Raw genomic sequence first — 19347 nt, 5'->3', positions numbered from 1 at the left:
AGACTCTCAACCACTGTGCCACCAGGGAAGCCCTATTTATTTTCTCTTTGATCTTTATTATTTCCTGTCTTCTGCTGAATTTGGGCTTTGTTTGTTGTCTTTTTCTAATTCTTCTTGCTGGTAGGTTCAGTTGTTTATCTGAGATTTTTCTTATTTTTTTTGAGGTAGGCCTGTATCATTATGAAGTTTCCTTTTGGAACTCCTTTTGCTGCATCCCATACATTTCATAAAGCTGTGTTTTCATTTTTGTTTGTCTCAAGGTATTTTCTGATTTCTTCTTTATTTCATTGTTGACCCATTTTTTATTTTAAAAATTATTTATTTATTTATGGCTGCAACAGGTCTTAGTTGTGGCACTGAGATTTTTCATCGCAGCATGTGGGCTCTTCATTGTGGCGTGTGGGCTTCTATCTAGTTGTGGTGTGGGGGCTCCAGAGTACATAGTATCTGTAGTTGTGGTGTGTGGGACACAGAAGACCCCGAATAGCCAAAGCAATCTTGAGAAAGAAAAACGGAGCTGGAGGAATCAGGCTCTGTGACTTCAGACTATACTGCAAAGCTACAGTAATCAAGACAGTATGGTACTGGCACAAAAACAGAAATATGGATCAATGGAATAGGATAGAAAGCCTAGAGATAAGCCCATGCGCATATGGCACCTTATCTTTGATAAAGGAGGCAAGAATATACAATGGAGAAAAGACAGCCTCTTCAATAAGTGGTGATGGGAAAACTGTAAAGCTACATATAAAAGAATGAAATTAGAATGCTCACTAACACCATACACAAAAATAAACTCAAAATGGATTTGAGACCTAAATGTAAGACCAGACAGTATAAAACTCGTAGTGGAAAACATCGACAGAACACTCTATGACATAAATTACAGCAAGATCCTTTTTCACCTTATGTCTTTTGATCAGAGCATTTAGTGCATTGACATTTAAAGAATTATTGATAGGCATGTACTTATTGCCATTTTACTCCTTGTTTTCCAGTTGATTTTGTAGTTCTTCTTTGTTCCTTTCTTCTTTTTGTTTTTCCTTTTGTGGTTTGACAATTTTATTTTGTAGTATGTTTGAGTTCCTTCCTTTTTGGTTTTTGTGACTCTGTTGTAGGTTTTATTTATGGTTACCATGGGGTTCATGTATGTTGACCCATAGCTATATCTACTTGCTTTAAACTGATAGTCATTCAAGTTCAAACACATTCTAAAAGATCTACATTTTTACCCCCATCACATTTTGTGATATTGATGTCCTAATTTACATCTTCATGCCTATCCTTTTGCTGTCTATTGTAGTTAAAATCACTTTTACAATTTTTTGTTTGTTTTCTAATCTACATACTGACTTATTTAAGTGATCGTCAATCCTTACTATATATTTGTCTTAATGAGATTTTCTCTTCTCTATTTATTCTTTCTTCTTTTCCATTTAGAGAAGACCCTTAAACATTTCTTTTGGGGTATGTTTAGTATTGCTGAATTCTTTTAGTTTTTGCTTGTCTGAAAAATTATCTCTCTTCTTCTAAATGATAATTCTGCTGGGTAGAATATCCTAGAATAATTCTGCAGGTTTTTCCTTTTCAGAATTTTGAATATATCATGCCACTCCCCTCTGGCCTGAAAAGTTTCTGCAGAGAAATCTACTGATAGCCTTATAGGCTTTTCCTTGTAAATGGTTCTTTGTTTTTCTCTTGCTGCCTTTAGAATCCTCTCTTCATCTTTAACTTTTGCCAGTTTAATTATGATAGGTCTTGGTCTGGGTTTGATTGGGTTTATCTTTTTTACAACCCTCTGTGCTTTCTGTACCTGGATCTGTTTCCTTCTTTAGGTTTGGGAAGTTTTCAGGTATAATTTCTTCAAATACATTTTGATCTCCTTCTCTTTTTGCTCTCTTTTGGAACCCATCTTATGTATATATTGGGATGTTTTATATTAATCCAAAGATCTTGTATGTTGCTTTCATTTTTCTTCATTTGTCTTTCTGTCTGCTGCTCTGCAAAATTGCAAGCCAATGTTTTATTTATAACTAATTGTTTGTAAATAGGTTTGCCAAAAACAGTCATGGAGATTGCTTTGATAGAAACACAAGTTGTTTCTTTAAAGACCCTGTTAAAGAAAATGAAGTTGAAGTAGTTGAAGTTCAACAGATTTTGTCCTTAAAAAAGGCAGATAGACAAAGACTGTGACATTGACATGAAGATGACATCTTTGTTGCATGCTTTGCCAAATTTACAGAAGAATTGGTTTAGGAAAAGTGCTCTTTGGCTGCTACTGAGCTTTGATTATCATCTGAATAGTGAAATGAAAAAGATGAAACCAAGCATTCAGAATGAGGGGGGAAAGAGGGCTAAAGGATTTCTTGCAGTTTGGTTTAGCATTATAGATTCTCAATTTCTGGAATATACCTGGACTCATCTGGCTCGCTAGTATAATGAATCCAAGCTGTGCTGCCTATACTGCTGTGCTGAACTTAGTGTTATACAATTTAAAAACTTAACCACTTTTCTTTTATTTCCTTGTTTTTCAATGATAATGTTAGATGGTGTGTTATGAGGATTTAATGAGATTACATGAAATAACGTGAAAATCCAGTATAGTGCCAGGTACATTGTAAATGCTCAACCCATATTAATTCCCTGTCTCCTTACCCCACTGCAAGCACAGCAATAGTTAAAATGCTATTTCTCTCTCTTGTTCCTTTGTGGAAAGTATCAAAAAAATGCCTCAGTTAGTTTAATGCTGCTTATTTTACCCTGAGTTTCCTAGAAAACAGAGCTGAAGCAAAGCCTAGGAGCATGCTAATGCTTTGCCAGGAGTACAGTCCCAGGGTAGCAAAAGTGAGGGAAAAATTAAGCAAGGCATCGAAAATGGGATAGTAAATACAAAGTACACATATTGAGTTGTAAACATAGTCATGTTGTCAGGAATGTCTCTGGATAAGCCATGTGGAAACACTCATTTCACAACAGTCTTTGGGAGGGAGGAAAGTGGAACAATTAATCTGTGTCTTCTTCTTGTCTCTTGTCATTTATTAGTCACTATTGGCCTCTGAGTCTATAGGCAGTGGCAGGTGCCAGGGCCTCTGTGAGTTTAGTCAGAGCAAGTTTGGTGCCAAACTGCTGCAGTTCCAGGGCAGCACCAGGAGCCCAGCCCTCTCTTCAGGTAAGCCTGAGATAGCTGAAAGTGTTAGGAGATGCTAGTGGGGCTGAAGCATCTGCAGAGATCAAAAACTAGGTTCTTTATAATGCTATTTGTTTCTGAGACATTTTCTTTTAAAATGATAATCCTTGCATATGTAACATTTGGTATAGTTTCCTTATAGTATATATTTTTCTCATGATCTGAATTTTATTTTATGCTGTTTACCAGTGAGAGCCAAGTCAGCAGACGGTGGTGCATTGTTCCTTGAATGTGAAGCACTGTGCTGCAAGTGCTGTCAGCTAATGAGAGCACCAACTGCCTCCTTGAGCTGAGGGAACTGTGCCAAGTGTCATGCACTTTATTTTGGACTTTCTACTGCCATTTATTTCACTTTCTGGCAAACTAAATGATTGATAAAAAGTGTATGAGTGCTGGGTTTCCCACAAAGAAACGAAGGTATAACCGTTGGATTGTAATGCAAGTTTTCAGTGAGATTCTTCAAGGAAATGCTGAGCAAACCTAGGGTAACCTCCTTTATGCACAACGAAAGGCATCAGTGCTCATCACTGTAACCTGAGAGGACTGGCTAGCAGTTGTATGAACAGGAGCTGGAGAAATGATGGTAGAGGCATACTGTGCTTGCAGGCACAAAATATTATATGTAAAGTGACTGGCATATGTAGTTGACACTTGATGGATGACAAACATTATTGTTATCGCCATCAATATTATTAATCATCACATTCAACCCTTACAAATTATGTCTTCCCCTTCTTTAAAGCAAACAGTCAGCTATTTATTGAATAACTTTCATGAAAATTTGGGAGGAATGATCTGAATACCCATACTGTGTAAAGATTGTACCATGGGTGGATTGCACAGCTGGGAGAGAACTCATTATTTGCCATTTGAATTGTTTCCATAGTCTTCCCTCTCCCACCCCTCTAAGAAACTACAAGGTGGAAAGCATAGTTCTAAATTGGAGAAGAGATACAACTAGATGAACCAGAGATATTTTTACAGTTTTTACCATCCCCTAAAGCACAATTTGGGTGGAAATGTGCGAGGGAGAGAAATATATGTACCACGTGAAGGTAAGGTATGTAGTGGGGGTGGATGGTGTAAGGGGAGAAGAAGAAGGTATTAAGCCTTTATATTGCTAATTGCATGACATCCCACCAGATCTAGGGACAGAGGGATAGGCTGCATGGTGGAAACCAATTATAAATGTTTACAACATGTAATCATCAATGGGAATGGAATTAAATTATTTAAACTTCTGAGAATGTAAAATTTAAAGGCTTTTTATCTTTATAAAAGTAGATACCTCAGAAAAAGTGCCTTGCTCTCCAAGAAAATAATGGGTAAGGATGTGCCGAGAGTGATTTGCTCCTAGCAAGAGGTTAGGTATTTTCCTAATACCCCCAGAATCTTGGCATGCCCTGAAGGCTAATGGAAGACACCCAATTATGGTAAATGTGTCTGCCCTAAAATTCTTTCATGGTTTAAATTCTTACTGGCTTATTATTTGGCTTATAAGGGTTCTTCATTGGTGGCTATGGCAATCAGACCCAGTGAAAATAGATCTGTGGGGAGCCTGTGTTTTAGTTGCCAATTAGGGCAGCCAGCTAGCGCAACATGAAACATAGTGTCTATCAGTTTATATCACATGTTGCTCTTTTGAAACTGTGTTATAGGTGATATAATATTATATTTTATTGTTATCTAACGCTCAAATGAACAAAGCAAATTTCTGTATGTAAACGATACATGAAAAGCATTATGTGAACTGTGACACGTTAAACACATATATGTTATTTTCCTAACTATTTTTCTTTGTTCTTGGACTTTTAGGCAATGTCAATATGTATATAAGCTTTTACTGAACACATATTAAGTGACTACATATTAAGTAAATATTAAGTTAATATTAATTTGTATGACAGATTTTTTTCACTTGAAGTTATTTTTTTAATGGAGATGAGCTGATGAAAAATTTCAGTTCTAACAAACTCTAAAATGCGTATGTGCTAATACAAAAATTATATATTAAGAAATGATACCTTGACAAATTAGTTTCTAAATTTTATAATTCATTCTTATTTTGTTTACAAATTTCTATTACAGAATGCATTTCATTTCAGTGAGATTTCAGAATGTTTAGGGTTTTCTTAAATTTTTAAAGTAAGTGGTAATTTATCACTGTATTTTAGTATTATTATCTTGTAGCAAATGGTTTTATAAAACATAGAATTACCATAGTGAGTCATGATCTAAATTACCCAACAGTTTAGTTGGAATAGGCTTTTAAAGTTATTCTCTGTGTCTCTACTCATATCTATACATTAGGTTGAAAAGTTCCTTGGTATAGTTTTACAAGCATGTGTAAGTTAGGATATAGACTTGACTGCCATAACAGAGATCCAAAACATCAGTTGCTTAGATAAGACAGAAATTATTATGCTAGTCCAGGGTTAGCAAGGAATCTGCACAGTGTAGAGGACCCAATCACCTTCTATGTTTTCACTTTGCTGTCCCTTGGATGTTGATTTTGTTTATGGATGAAGACCACCATGTTTGCCTCCCAGCAAGAAACTGAAAAGGGAGGACATGCTCCTTTCTTCTTCAGGGATTGACTTGGAAAGAGCACACATCACTTTTCTTGCATCTTACTAGTCAGAATTCAGTCATACCACCATATATAACAGCAAAGGAAGCTAGAAAATGTAAGATGCTATATACCTAGCTAAAATTCCTATTACTATAAAAGAGAGAACATGGGTTTGGGGAGACATCTAACAGTTTCTGCTATTTGCACTCTTATCTCCCAGCCATGAAACTTATCTACTCCCTCTCTAGGTCTCATTCATCTCATAGTTTATTATATCTGTGTGATGCGAAGTCTGTTCTTTCTCTCAAGCCCTGATATTACTTCTTATTGTTGGCACATCTGATCTGAAAGCCAATTTATCTTCCATCTGCTCACCCCTCCCCCCAAATGCACATCCAATATACAGTGGTAAATACAAGGCAGGTTAACATATACAAAAGACAGTGATAGAGGAGAAGCAGGATAAGACACCCCCATTTGGAAAAGGGGAAGAGCAGAAACCCAATAATCACTCAGCAATGGTCAAATCCTGTGTGTAGGAATCATGAAGATTTTTATCCTGGTAGTAGAAAAGTTTCTTTGTTAGCCCTCCTGGCAAGCTTGTCCCCCTGCCCTTGTTCTCTGTGGCTCCTGGCTTTGTCCTTTGGGAGATTCTTTATTGTCTGTTATTCTCCATGTGCAGATCTAAAGTGGGCATTAAAAAAGTATACCCTTTGTAGACATTAGATAGCTTTCAAAGTTGGCTTCCTGCTAGTGCAGGTAAGAGAGCCTAAGGGTTGTCTTTGGGTTGAACAATTATAGGCTTTTGTAGTCCAAGTGTGTGTGTGTGTGTAATACATCCCCTCAAAAACTTACTGGGTTTTCTGCCTATTTGTTCTGATTAGTTTCAAGTGCAAGTAACCATAGCCAAATATTAATCATGACATAATTTTTTCCCTAGATAAATAACTGGATTTTAATTGTTGGCCTTTGTGCTCAGCAAATTTCCCAGTTTCTAAATCAAGGTCAGTTACCTTGAGGCTTAGGTGAGAAGGAAGTGCCCTTAATATCTTCCTGATTGCTGGGCTGGATCCCATTGTCTGGCTGTTGAACTCGTGGAGTCTCAGGTTTATATCAAATTAGGCAGTGCCTTGTGAACCTCTTTTAACTATGTGTGATTAGAATATAGAAGAATTAGGTTTAAAACCCATTGAAGCCATACCTCACCAGACACTCAGTCAATTTAGGTTTCAAGCTATAGGTGGGGTGAGTTTTCTTTAGTAGAGCTGAGTTCTCTTCCATATCTGCTTGAGACTTCTTTATTTAGGCTGAGTTTATATCTCTTGAAAGATATTGTTGGAAGCATCAAAAAGTAACCAGTGCATACTAACATTCTTACTTTTTCTCAAGCTAGAGGCTTGGTTAGTTCTTTTAAAGTACTAACTTTCAAGGTGACGGTTTGAATAAACATTTTTCTGTGGCATAGCAAGAGTCAGCAACGTTTCATCTTGCTCTCCATTCGTTATCACCTACTGCTCAATCTTCAAGTCAGTACCACATATTATATAGGTTCTGATAGGGCAGCTATCAAATTCTATGTTAGTTAGGACATGGGTTCAGCCACTCTAACAATGACCCTAAATTACAAGGGCTTAATCAAAATAGAGATTTACCTCTCTTCCACCTTACAGCCCAGGCATACACAGCCCAGAGCTAAGTTCCATTATGTTAGGGATACAGGATCCTTCTGTTTTGTTGCTCCACCATCCTTTGAGTGTTGCTCTTGCCTACATGTTCCAAGATGGTGCACCATAACCACTTCTGCATTTCAGCCAGTGAGAAGAGAAAAAAAAAAAAAAAAGGGAAAGCCCATCCCTTCCGTTTAAGGCTCTATACTGTTCACATTAACCTGAACTTAACCACATGGCTATATCTAGCTACAAGAGTCTTGAAATATGCAGGGTATTCAGATAAAAATTTTGTTAATAGTAAAAGTGTTATTAAGGACAAAGTGTAGAATAGATTTTTGACTATTGTTAACAATTTATGTCACAAAACATAGGATATACACTTGGATCTTTAAGAACAAGAACAAAACCAAAACCTACCAATAACCAAACAAAAAGCCTTTATCGTCACACTGAAACTAGATAGGATAATTGTGAAGTACAATACCCAAGACTTCAATGCTAGGGTGACTGCATGATATATAAATTTAACTGTCTTTTATAACAATTTAGTCTGCAGTTTGCCTTGCAGAGACTGCAGTGAATATGCTCATGTGCATTACATTTGAGATTATGTGCTTAAAAATTTATTTCTTCACTTGACAGTTGTGTTTTTTGTTCATTAATACTTAATGAGGTATGAAATAGAGAGTAGAAGCATAATAACATTGAGTGTCAAGCATTTCCACCAAAGTTCCCCTAATTGCAGAGAGAGAAAATGTGTAATGTACTCTCAAATTGGAAATTTCTTGGTGTGAGGCCTCAAGTTTTATCTTAAAAATTAGTACAAGTTTTGTATTGTACTCCATTTTGTATACTCATTCTATAAATATATTTGTTTTTAATATGAAAATATTTACATTACTTATTTTACCAAATGTAAAGTTGGTACTCCAGGAAGACATACATCATTTTTTCTGTGTCTCTTACATTAATGCATACCTCTTGGGGTATGCATGAAATCATTGAGAACTTGGGTAGTTAGATTTATAAAACTCACACTATATACTTTACTTACATTCATTAGCAACCAGTGATGAAATGAAAAGATAACTGATATGGCTACTGCTGGGAGTCATTTTCAGGTCTATCTCCTTCCTTATCCCATTTCCCCTTCCCTATATTCCCAGTGGTTGCCTCTTCAGCTTTCACATGGTTTATTCCTCATTCTTGAAGTATCTAATCAAATGTCACATTTTTGAGAAATAACTTTCTTGACCATGGTAGAGAGACTCTAACGTGACATTCAATGACCCTTGCATCCTGGTGTTCACGCGTTTCTGAAATCCCCTCTGCTTCAGTTTGGGCAGTATCTGTAACTTGCTTCTAATCAGTAGAACTTGGCAAGAGTGATGGGAAGTCACTCCATGACTGCATTATGTTATTTAAGACTCAGTTTTAGCAGACTGGAGCAAGAAATTTTCTTGGTAGTTTTGAAGCAATAAGCTGTCATGTTTTGAGAGGGCCATACAGCTAGGACCTGACAATGGAATGAGGGAGTTGAGAGCTCCTCATCTGCCAGCAAGGAAAAAAGAACCTCAGTCCTACAACTGCAAGCAACTGAATTTTGCCACTAACTTGAATGAGCTTGGAAGAGAATCCTGAAACTCTAGCTGAGAACACTGCCCAGTTTATGGCTTGATATCAGCCTGGTGAGACTTTGAGCAGAGGTCTCAGCCTGGATTTCTTTTCTACAAAAACTGTGAGATAATAAATATGTATTGTCTTAGGCCCTAAGCTTATAGAAATTTAATACACAACAAAATAAAATGAATTTAGATATTAGGAGTCCTATGTTGCTTGAGGGGGGAAAAATCCACATACCACACCCTACTTTCCTTCCTCATAGTTGTGTCTGTCCACAGTTGGGGCAGCCTTGTCCAAGGATAGTGGAGTGGGGAATGCAATCCAGAATAAGGTTTACAAACTTCAACTTCTGTTAACTTGTGTTGAGCTTTCTTGTCTGAGCTCATCCTGTGAACCACTGATTATACTACTATAGTGTGAAGCAGCTTAACTTTGCAATGACTAGAAACCCAAGTTATTAGGAATAGCACTTTAGTAGAGTTCTATTATATCTCTACAGGTAATATAAGATTGCTATAAAATAAATATCTAATAATAATCACTATTAGGCTTTATTTTAAATGAAAAATACTCCATTAGTAAAAAATCATGTTTCTTTCTTTTTGTGTGTGTGTGAAGTGTAGTTGACGAGTTGACATACAATATTATGTTAGTTTCAGTTGCACAGCATACTGATTCAACATTTGAATGCATTATAAAATGATCACCATGATAAGTCTAGTAACCGTCTGTCCTCACACAGTTATTACAGTATTATTGACTATATTTTTTATGCTGTATATTACATCCTTGTGACTTATTTATTTTATAACTGTAAGTTTGTACCTCTTGATCACCTTCATCTATTTTGCCCAATCCCTCATTCTGCCTCCTCTCTGACAACTGCCACTTTGTTCCCTGTATCTATGAGTGTCTTTTCATTTTGTTTTGCTTGTTTGTTTAGATACCTCATGTAGTGAGATCATATGGCATTTATCTTTCTCAGTCTAATTTATTTCACTTAGCATAATACTCTCTAGATCCATCCATGTTGTTATAAATGGCAAGATTTCATTCTTTTTTTTGGATAAGGTTTTTTTTTTTTTAGATCATTTCTAATCTCATACCATTGTGTTTGGAAAAGATGCTTGATATGATTTCAATCTTCTTAAATTTACTGAGACTTGTTTTGTGGCCTAGCGTGAGATCTATCCTAGATAATGTTCCATGTGCTCTTGAAAAGAATGTGTATTCTGCTGTTTTTGAATGAAATATCCTTTGTATATCTATTAATTCCATCTGATCTAATTTGTAATTTAAGGGCTGTGTTTCCTTATTGATTTTCTATCTGGATTATCTGTCCATTGATGTAATTGGGTGCTAAAGTCCCCTACTATTATTGTGTACTGTCAACTTCTCCCTTTATGCTTGTTAACATTTGCTGTATGTATTTTGGTGCTGCTGTGTTGAGTGTGTATATATTTACAATTGTTATATCTTTAAGTTGAATTGATCCCTTTATTTTATAATACCCTTCTTTGTCTCTTGTTACAGTCTTTGTTTTAAAGTCTATTTTGTCTGATATAAGTATTGCTACCCTGACTTTCTTTCTATTTCCATTTGTATGGAATACCTTTTTCTATCCCCTCACTTTCAGTCTGTGTATGCCTTTAGATCTGAAGTGAGTCTCTTGTAGGCAGCATATAGATAGGTCTTTTTTTAAAAAAAAACAATTTAGCCATCCTATCTCTTTTGATTGGAGCATTTAGTCCACTTACTTTTTTTTTTTTTTTTTTTTGCGGTATGCGGGCCTCTCACTGTTGTGGCCTCTCCAATTGTGGAGCACAGGCTTCGGACGCGCAGGCTCAGGAGCCATGGTTCACGGGCCCAGGCGCTCTGCGGCATGTGGGATCTTCCCGGACCGGGGCACGAACCTGCGTCCCCTGCATCGGCAGGCGGATTCTCAATCACTGCGTCACCAGGGAAGCCCCACTTACATTTAAAGTAACTATTGATAGGTAGGTACTTACTGCCGCTTTAAAAATTGTTTTCTGATACTTTTTGTAATTCTTCTCTGTTCATTTCTTCTTTTGCTCTTTTCCCTTGTGATTTGATGACTATCTTTAGAGTTATATTTAGATTCTTTTCTCTTTATTTTTTGTGTATCTTTATAGGTTTTTGATTTGTGGTTACCACAAAGTTCATATATTACAACCTATGTATATAGATGTCTATTTTAAGTTGATAATCTCTTAGTTTGAATGCATTATAACAGCGCTTCATCTTTACCATCCTCCACCCATCCCAACATTGTATGTTTTTGACATCATATTTTATATCTTTTTGTTTTGTGAATCCTTTAACTACTGATTGTGGGTATCAGTGATTTTACTTTTAGAAGTAGTACTTTTACTTCTTTTGTCTTTTAACCTTCCTACTAGCTTTATAAGTGGTTGATCTACTACCTTTACACTATGTTTGCCTTTACCATTAGATTTTTCCTTTCATAATTTCTGTATTTCTAGTCATGACCTTCTTTTCCACTTAGAGAAGTTTCTTTAACATTTCTTATAAGGCCAGTTTATTGGTGATAAACTCTTTTAAGTTTTTGCTTGTCTGTAAAAGCTTTATCTCCATCAATTCTGAATAATAACCTCACTGGATAGAATATTCTTAAAATATTGGTCGTACATTTTTTCCTTTCATCACTTTGAATATATTTTGCCATTCTCATCTGGCCTGAAAAATTTCTGCTGAAAATTCAGCTAACTCTTATAGGAATTTCCTTGTTGGTAACTAGTCACTTTTCTCTTGTTGCTTTTAAGATATTCTCTTTAACTTTTAACATTTACTTACTATGTATCTTGATGCAGACCTCTTTGGGTTCTTCTTGTTTGGGACTCTGCTTCCTGTACTTGGATGTTTGTTTCCTTCTCCAAGTTAGGGAATTTTTCACCTATTATTTCACCTATTATTTCTTTAAATAGGTTCTCTGCCCTTTTCTCTTTCTTTTTCTGGCACCCTTTTAATGCAAATGTTGGTATGCTTGATGTTGCCACAGAGGTCCTCATTTTTTAAAAATCGCCTTTTTTCCCCTTTCAGCTTGGCTGATTTCCACTACTTTGTCTTCCAGATTGCTGGTGTGTTCTTTTTTTTTTTTTAAGAAGCAAATGGGAGACTTTTCTTTCCCTACATTAAATCTTATTTTCAATGTGTAACATAATAGATTTAGTAAGGAACCTCTAGCATAACCACACTTAATGACATTCTTGATCCAGTGATTTTTATCAAAAACAGGCAAAGAATTTAAATAAGTTGACCAATTTGGAAACCATTTGGTATGCCAGGGTCATGTAATCTACTGTTGTTTCCCGTTTTTCATTTCAGTTTTTGTATTCTTCAGCTCTGATTGCTTTTTTTTCACATTTTCTAATTCTTTTTTGAAGTTTTCACTTTGTTCCTCTATTCTCCATATTTCAGTGATCATCTTTATGATCATTATCTTGAATTATTTATCTGGAGATTGCTTATCTCCATTTTGTTTAGTCCTTTTTCTGAGGTATTGTCTTGCTCCTTCATTTGTAACATATTCCTTAGCCTTCTCATTTTTTTCTGATCTCTGTGGGTATTTTTCTATGTATTAGGTAGGTTGGTTATGTTTCCTGAGCTAGGAGAAGTGGCCTTATACATGAGATGTCTTATGAGGCCCAGCAGCATGCTCCCTTCTGGCCACCAGAGGTTGGTGCTCCAGGGGTGTCTTCTGTGTGAGCAGCATGCACCCTTTGGTTGTGGTAGGCCCAACTACTATGGATTCTTAGTAGGTGGGTCTGGCCCCTAGTCTGTTTGACTGTGAGTCCCTGCCTCATGCAGTTTCTGCATGCGCACCAGTGGGTGAATCAGGCCTCCTGGGCAGCTTGCTGTGAGTAGAACACCCAGTGCTCTTCTACTGCTGTGGATGCACTGTTGGGCTGGGCAGGCCCCTGCTGTGGCTGACGGACGCCTGGCTGCTTGAGTGTGATGAGGTCATCCTGATGGTTGGGCTAGGCCCGTGGCATGGCTGGCTGTGAGACCTGGGGTCACGTGATTGCTGTGGGCCCACTGGTAGGTGGGTTAGGCCCTCTGGCACAGCTGATTGTAAGCCCTAGCATCATGCAACTGGTGAGTGTGTGCTGGTGTGTGGGGAAGACCAGGCTGGTGGTAGTAGGCCTGAGGGAGGAATCTAAAATGGTGCTTGTCAGCTCTGATGTCAGCACAGTAGAAGGAGTTCATAAAAATGGTTGCCACCAGTGTTTCACTCCTTCAGGGGAGTCCCAGTTGCCTCCTGCCTCTCTGGAAGGCCCTCCAAGATAGGCACATGGGTCTGACCCAGACACCTTTCAAACTGCTGCCCCAGTGTTGGGACTTGGAGTGTGTGAGATTTTGTACACACCCTTTAAGAGTGGAGTCTCAGTTTCCTACAGCCTTCCTGGTGCTCCTTCAGGTTTTTAAAGTCAGAATTTCTGGGGACTCATCTTACTAGTGCAGTATACATGGGCTGGGGAGACTGATGTGGATCTTGGACCTCTTGCTACCCAGGGAGGACCTTCACAGTTGTGACATTTCTGCTGCTTGTGGATCACTGACCTGGGAGTGTGGGCTTTGACTTAACTGTGCATCAGCCCCTCCTACCCTTCTTGTGGCTCCCTCTTTATATCTTTAGCTGTGGAACATCTTTTTTTCTGCTAGTGTTAAGGTCATTCTCAGAGATAGTTACTCTGTAAGTAGCTGTGATGTTGGTGTGCCCGAGGGAGGAGGTGAGCCCAGGGTCTTCCTACTCCTCCATCTTGATCCACCTCCTCCAAAGCACATGTTTCTTTGGTTGATTCATTTATACATTTAATTTTTTTTTCCTCAAAATCCTAGCTATTCAAGAATCCTATGAAATGTCATCTTTTCCCTTCCTGTCATGATTATACTTTTTGCCTTTTCTAACTTGGGGTGATACCTTTCACCTATTTTACCATAAAGCTTTGACTCAAGAGTGCTACATCAGCATGATGTATAGCTTATTAGAAATGCAGAATCACAGCTGTCACCCACACTCTAAACATCAGAATCTGTATTTTTATAAGCCCCCCATGTAATTCATATATACATTAAAGTTTGAGAAGTTTTGCTCTAAGCCTCTTTTACAGTATTTAATCGTATAATATATTATGTTGAATTACACTTATTTTTGTATTTACCTCATTTTCTTCATTTAAATGAAAAATTCCTAGGTGTTGGAAACTAGACGTTTATTCATTTTATTTCTCCTTCATTGCCTAGCATGGTGTCTTACATATAGAGATATCAAAAGTAACCTACATGATATATTATTTGTTAAGTTGACTCAACTCTAGGACTATTTCTATTCTCAGGAAACCTCTAATTCTTATAGTTAGCTTAAAATATCTGATACTTGGGACATCATTTTGTTGATAAAGCAGGAACTTTCATAATCTACTTACAGTTAGACTTCTGCCAGAAAGGGAAAGCTAGTGGATTAGAGAGTTCACTGTGGTTCACAAATCTCTAATGACATTTTTATTCAATTCCTAACACTCAGATTGTTTTTTCAGAATGTGCAAATGTAGATTGTACTAACTCTTTTGGTATCCATGCTAATGTATGAGATTTATCTATTTCCTCTGACCTTCAATTCAAGAAGAGGAGAAAGTGCAGTCTATACATTTATCAAAGATACTTTGTTCTCTGATATTTTTCTATTATATTCATGGGTTAAAATGTCTGCGAGACAGCCAGCTTTCTTAGATACCTCCTCTTTCCCACCTGCCAGGGGTATTTTCAATTCCTTCTTATCTTATTTTATGTACGCTTAAATTTTTTTCCATTGGAAAAAAATTGGTAATAGAACAAATTAAACTGGTGAGAATTGTTTGGGAAATGCTATTTGCATGTTCCATTCCTGATACTTCATGAAATAAAATGATATCCATAAATGATATTCAGCTGGCTTTCTAAAAAGCAAACAATCTGTAAAAAGTGAAGCAAGTGTATGGAATTTAACTATTGGAAGGTTACTTTTATGGAGAGGTAATTTAATTCTACATGGTATTGTATGGGGTGTGTCTGTCTGTCTGTACATGTGACTATGTGTGTGTTTGTGTTTAGAAAAGTATTTGTTACCTATTTGTTTTGGCAGGGGGCTTCTAAACTTAGTTTAAAAATTCTATTTGAGTGAGACTTTCATGATGAGTCCTGCCTCATAGCATTTAGCAAACATGATAGTATGAGATATTAGAATTGCTTCACAGAGGGAGTCCAGTGTGTTCGTCAGCGTAGGCTGTTATAACAAAATATGATAGACTGGGTGGCTGTAGTACAAATTACTCAATTTTGGAGGCTGGGTAGTCCAAGATCAGGGTACTGGCAGATTCAGTTCATGGTGAGGATACTTTAAGTATCTTTGTTTTGCCTGGACTGACCTTTTCTCCCTTCTCAGCCTGGAAACTTCTAATCGCCTTTCAAAATCTAGGTCAAATATAACTTCAGGTTGAAGCTTTTCCTGTACCTATGCATTACCCTCTGGTTAATCTTTATTCCCTTTCTCCTATGTATATAATATTCAATTGAGCACATATTTAATTTTCTTCTAGCTCTTTGTTTTTTTTCCTCTCCCTTGGCTACCCTCTTCAAGTTTTTTGTTTTTGTCTTTAAAGTCCTTGCTTTACACACTATTTGACATATAGTAGGTACTCCACAGGGATTTGTTGACTCAATGAAGTTTTCTGATGGCCTAGAATTATAGATATGCTACCACATACAGTCACCAGCAACAGCAGAAATTTTATGAGCACTTTGGACATTAGGCAGGTAGAACATGTCATCAGTTAAAATACCCCCTTTCCTTATTCCCTTAGCTTTTTGGAGTAGAAGATTTTATATTTCTGGGAGAGCTGCCAAAGAAGAAAGCCCCAGAGTTTCTAAAAGGGTTAATTACAGGATCCAGAGGATTGGACTTTTCTCTAAATCCAGAAATTGGCTATTTTTTCCTTTATTATGTTAGCTGCTGTGCACTATTTCAATGTAGTTCTCTGAACATCTGATACTCAAACCCTGTGAAAGATACTAGTTTTGTCACTTAAGAGAGAGCTGCTCTCAACGTTCAGTATCCTTAGTTGAAACATGGGGATAAAAATGTATGATACTTGGGAGTGAAATTCAGAGGAAGATGGAACAATGTCTCATCATCCTATTTCCCCACAGTTTTTCTCCCTAATTAGCCAATGCAGAACTCTACTTGAGGGAAATAAATCTTTGCTCTTCCAACCGGTTTGTAAGCCAGAGACTTAGTAGCTTAGTTTAAGAATCACAGTCTCAAATATTAGCTATATACACTGTGCTTTAAGCATTTTAATTGAAAATAGATGTGTCTAAGCATATCTTTTGCTGTTCCTGAATAAGAAAAAGCTTGATTAAGGTGGACCACAGAGAGGTGAGGCAGTAGGACACATAGCTAATTACACAGGTGAGGATAAGATTTCTGAGTAATTTAAAAAACTGATTTATCATTAATGGATTAAAAAGTAAAGTTCTTCTCACCATCTCTATTATTCACAGAAGTGTATACTTACTGGTTCCTGGTACACACTGCTGTTCTTTATTGTTCTTAGGCTTTGTACATACTTACTCTCTTTAGTGGAATTACTGAGGTGTGTTTCTTTCTTTTTTTTTAAAAATACAGCGTGTTCTTATTAGTCATCAATTTTATACACATCTGTGTATCCATGTCAATCCCAATTGCACAATTCATCACACCACCATCCCCCCCGCAGCTTTCCACCCTTGGTGTCCATGCGTTTGTTCTCTACATCTGTGTCTCAACTTCTGCCCTGCAAACCAGTTCATCTGTACCATTTTTCTAGGTTCCACATACATGCGTTAACATATGGTATTTGTTTTCCTCTTTCCGACTTACTTCACTCTGTATGACAGTGTCTAAATCCATCCATGTCTCAACAAATGACCCAATTTCATCCCTTTTTATGGCTGAGTAATATTCCATTGTATATATGTACCACATCTTCTTTATCCATTCATCTGTAGATGGGCATGTAGGTTGCTTCCATGACCTGGCTATTGTAAATAGTGCTGCAATGAACATTGGGGTGCATGTGTCTTTTTTTTTTTTTTTTTTTTTTTTTTTTTTGCGGTCCACAGGCCCCTCACTGTTGTGGCCTCTCCTGTAGCAGAGCACAGGCTCCGGACGCGCAGGCTCAGCAGCCATGGCTCATGGGCCCAGCCGCTCCATGGCATGTGGGATCTTCCCAGACCAGGGCATGAACCTGTGTCCCCTGCATTGGCAAGCAGACTCTCAACGACTGCGCCACCAGGGAAGCCCTGCATGTGTCTTTTTGAATTATGGTTTTCTCTGGGTATATGCCCAGTAGTGGGATTGCTGGATCATATGGTAATTCTATTTTTAGTTTTTTAAGGAACCTCCATACTGTTCTCTATAGTGGCTGTATCAATTTACATTCCCACCAACAGTGCAAGAGGGTTCCCTTTTCTCCACACCCTCTCCAGCGTTTGTTGTTTGTAGATTTTCTGATGATGCCCATTCTAACTAGTGTGAGGTGATACCTCATTGTAGTTTTGATTTTCATTTCTCTAATAATTAGTGATGTTGAGCAGCTTTTCATGTGCTTCTTGGCCATCTGTATGTCTTCTTTGGAGAAATGTCTATTTAGGTCTTCTGCCCATTTTTGGATTGGGTTGTTTGTTTCATTACTATTGAGCTGCATGAGCTGTTTATATATTTTGGAGATTAATCCTTTGTCTGTTGATTCGTTTGCAAATATTTTCTCCCATTCTGAGGGTTGTCTTTTCATCTTGTTTATGGTTTCCTATGCTGTGCAAAAGCTTTTAAGTTTCATTAGGTCCCATTTGTTTATTTTTGTTTTTATTTCCATTACTCTAGGAGGTGGATCAAAAAAGATGTTGCTGTGATTTATGTCAAAGAGTGTTCTTCCTATGTTTTCCTCTAAGTTTTAGAGTGTCCAGTCTTCCATTTAGGTCTCGAATCCATTTTGAGTTTATTTTTGTGTATGGTGTTAGGGAGTGTTCTAATTTCATTCTTTTACATGTAGCTGTCCAGTTTTCCCAGCACCACTTATTGAAGAGACTGTCTTTTCTCCATTGTATATCCTTGCGTCCTTTGTCATAGATTAGTTGACCATAGGTGCATGGATTTATCTCTGGGCTTTCTGTCTTGTTCCATTGACCTATGTTTCTGTTTTTGTGCCACTACCATATTGTCTTGATTACTGTAGCTTTGTAGTATAGTGTGAAGTCAGGGAGTCTGATTCCTCCAGCTCAGTTTTTTTCCCTCAAGACTGGTTTTGCTATTCGGGGTCTTTTGTGTCTACATACAAATTTTAAGATTTTTTGTTCTAGTTCTGTAAAAATGACATAGGGTTTGCATTGAATCTGTAGATTGCTTTGGGTAGTATAGTCATTTTCACAATATTGATTCTTCCAATCCAAGAACATGGTATATCTCTTCATCTGTTGGTATCGTCTTTAATTTCTTTCATCAGTGTCTTATAGTTTTCTGCATACCAGTCTTTTGTCACCCTAGGTAGGTTTATTCCTAGGTATTTTATTCTTTTTTTTGCAATGGTAAATGGGAGTGTTTCCTTAATTTGTCTTTCAGATTTTTCATCATTAGTGTATAGGAATGCAAGAGATTCCTGTGCAGTAAATTTGTATCCTGCAACTTTACCAAATTCATTGATTAGCTCTAGGAGTTTTCTGGTGGCATCTTTAGGATTCTTTATGTATAGTATCGTGTCATCTGCAAACAGTGACAGTTTTACTTCTTCTTTTCCAGTTTGTATTCCTTTTATTTCTTTTTCTTCTCTGATTACCATGGCTAGGACTTCCAAAACTGTGTTGAATAATAGTGGTGAGAGTGGATATCCTTGTCATGTTCCTGATCTTAGAGGAAATGCTTTCAGTTTTTTACCATTGAGAACAATGTTCAGGTAGGTTCCCTCTGTGCCCACTTTCTGGAGAGTTTTATCATAAATAGGTGTTGAATTTTGTCAAAAGCTTTTTCTGCATCTATTGAGATGGTCATATGGTTTTTCTTCAATTTGTTAATATGGTTTATCACATTGATTGCTTTGTGTATACTGAAGAATCCTTGCATCCCTGGGATAAATCCCACTTGATCATGGTGTATGATCCTTTTAATATGCTGTTGGATTCTGTTAGCTAGTATTTTGTTGAGAATTTTTGCATCAATATTCATCAGTGATATTGGTCTGTAA

General features: G+C 37.1%; 1 protein-coding gene across 9 annotated transcripts in view; it reads left to right on the top strand.

Moving 5' to 3' along the window:
* KIF21A (kinesin family member 21A) overlaps window positions 1-19347 on the top strand; it is a 159670-nt gene that overhangs the window by 50528 nt on the left and 89795 nt on the right. Inside the window, exon 2 of one of the 9 annotated variants that reach the window (XM_067009070.1) lies at window positions 10880-11049. The exons of the other annotated variants lie outside the window; for them this stretch is intronic. The gene's annotated coding sequence lies outside the window, so the exon portion shown is untranslated. The remainder of the gene's footprint in view (window positions 1-10879; window positions 11050-19347) is intronic. 9 annotated transcript variants of the gene reach the window in all.

This window comes from Kogia breviceps, chromosome 12, assembly GCF_026419965.1.
Source record: "Kogia breviceps isolate mKogBre1 chromosome 12, mKogBre1 haplotype 1, whole genome shotgun sequence".
Taxonomy (NCBI): domain Eukaryota; kingdom Metazoa; phylum Chordata; class Mammalia; order Artiodactyla; family Physeteridae; genus Kogia; species Kogia breviceps.
The sequence above is the reverse complement of the archived record's forward strand: the minus strand, read 5'-3'. Positions and strand labels throughout refer to the sequence as shown.